Source organism: Echinops telfairi, unplaced genomic scaffold (genome assembly GCF_000313985.2).
Source record: "Echinops telfairi isolate 266 unplaced genomic scaffold, ASM31398v2 ScPeMD7_7424;HRSCAF=8462, whole genome shotgun sequence".
Taxonomy (NCBI): domain Eukaryota; kingdom Metazoa; phylum Chordata; class Mammalia; order Afrosoricida; family Tenrecidae; genus Echinops; species Echinops telfairi.
In genome coordinates this window covers 53,343,764-53,345,569 of record NW_022111324.1, presented here as the reverse complement: position 1 = coordinate 53,345,569, position 1,806 = coordinate 53,343,764, and positions in this window count along the sequence as shown.

Here is a 1,806-nt window from a genome sequence, read left to right as displayed (position 1 = left end):
AGAGTTATCTTAAACTCCATGAGGATAATCTATGATGTAATTCAATAAAATGCTCAAGATTTCTCCAAAAGTGAACCAGGAACCTATGGAAACCATAGTTATATGGATGGATTTTGAGCTCTCGCTTGATCATAGCCCTAATAAAAGAACAATTAGTTCTTATGACAGGTCCCTGTACAGTATGCACCCTCATAAGATCACTAAAGATATGGTTGCCACAGTAAAGTGTGGCAAAGAAGTCAGATCGTGACCAGCAATCAGGAAAAAATTGACAAATAGCTTGTCTCAGAGCAAGTAGCCATCTAATTCAGGGGTTAGCTAAGTCCACACAGAAGAAGCACACCAGCCTGTATGATCCAAGGACTTTAAACAATAGATCCAAACTCGGAGGAGAGAAGAGGACCAGTGCCTAAATTCTGAACACCCAGTTTGAGGAACACAATGGATGATAGTGAAAACTCAAAATCCATTGAGAGGTCCCTGTGTGGATTGAATCCTTGGTGAATCCTCATTGTCCACAGGCTTGGGATATGAACAGCCCCAATCTCAGACAAAGAGCATTGTAAAGAGGTTCTTAGCAGCTGGACTTTGACTGGAGGGTAACACCTTGCCATTAGATCTCCCTTTGGGCCCACTTTCAATTTATCCTAAATGTTTAATGTCTGCTTTCTCTTAGGTTGAGGTCTTTCACTGTTTCATATGATCATTGTCGCTGGGCTTTCTTTCTCTTCCTTCCTTCCTACCTACCTACCTGCCTTTCTTGTTTTTTATCCTTGTTTTATTGTTATTATGTTTTTTCTCTATGGGGAAGCCAGGCTCTATGAAGACAGTAACTGAAATAATAATTTCGTGTGGGCACAGAAGGGCAGGTGGGGGAAATGGAGCGTCAACAGCAATGAGAACAAGAAGGGAGAAAATGTTCCAACGTTGACAGTGGTGATAATTGCATAACCCTCAATTATAATCAAACTATTTGATTCATGTGAGGTCTTACTTAAAATTCAATACAACTATTTTTTAAAGAATACCTTTGGAAAGCAGTTGGTTTTATCACTTGTTTTCAGATGAGCAAGGTAAGGCAGGTGAACAGAAATTAAGGTGAATACAAATTAAGTTAAGCAGTAGAGTTAGTATATAGGGCACTTCCAAGAGGCAACTGATATACTGGAGGGGAAAGTCTCATGGAGTTTTTGCAATTAAAAAGTCACACACATTTTTTCATTGCAATTAGTAAGAAGGTTTTTTAAACATCTGCATCAGATATCTAATAGTCCTATTACTCATTGCCCTACTACATTGTAGAGAAAGAATTGTATATGTGTTTGTGCTGGGAATTTTAAATCTAAGAAAGGCCAATCCTCATACATTTAATATCTAATCTTCCTTTAATTTTTAACTTCTTTAAAAATCCACAAAATAATAGAAATATGTTAAAGACTTTGCTAAACAATAATTCTACTACTGATCGTCTCATCTATTTGTGGTTTTAGTAAAACCTTCCTTTTGGTGACCAGGCTGTATGTCATTCTCTAATTTTGAGGTAGTGGTATTTGAATTTTCAAACTCTCTAATACAACAATTTCCCCTTGTCCATAACATAAGCTACATTTTTCCCCTCTAAGATTGTCAGTTGACATTTCCTACATGGTTTTTATCTATCTCTCTTGCATGGTTTTAAATTCAAGCTGATTATGTCCAGCTCATTCTTAATATAGGTATCAAAGAAAATGTGGCATAAGATCATTAAAGCAATTATTACATATTATAACATTGAACTACATAGAAGTTAGTATAGTCACTTACAAA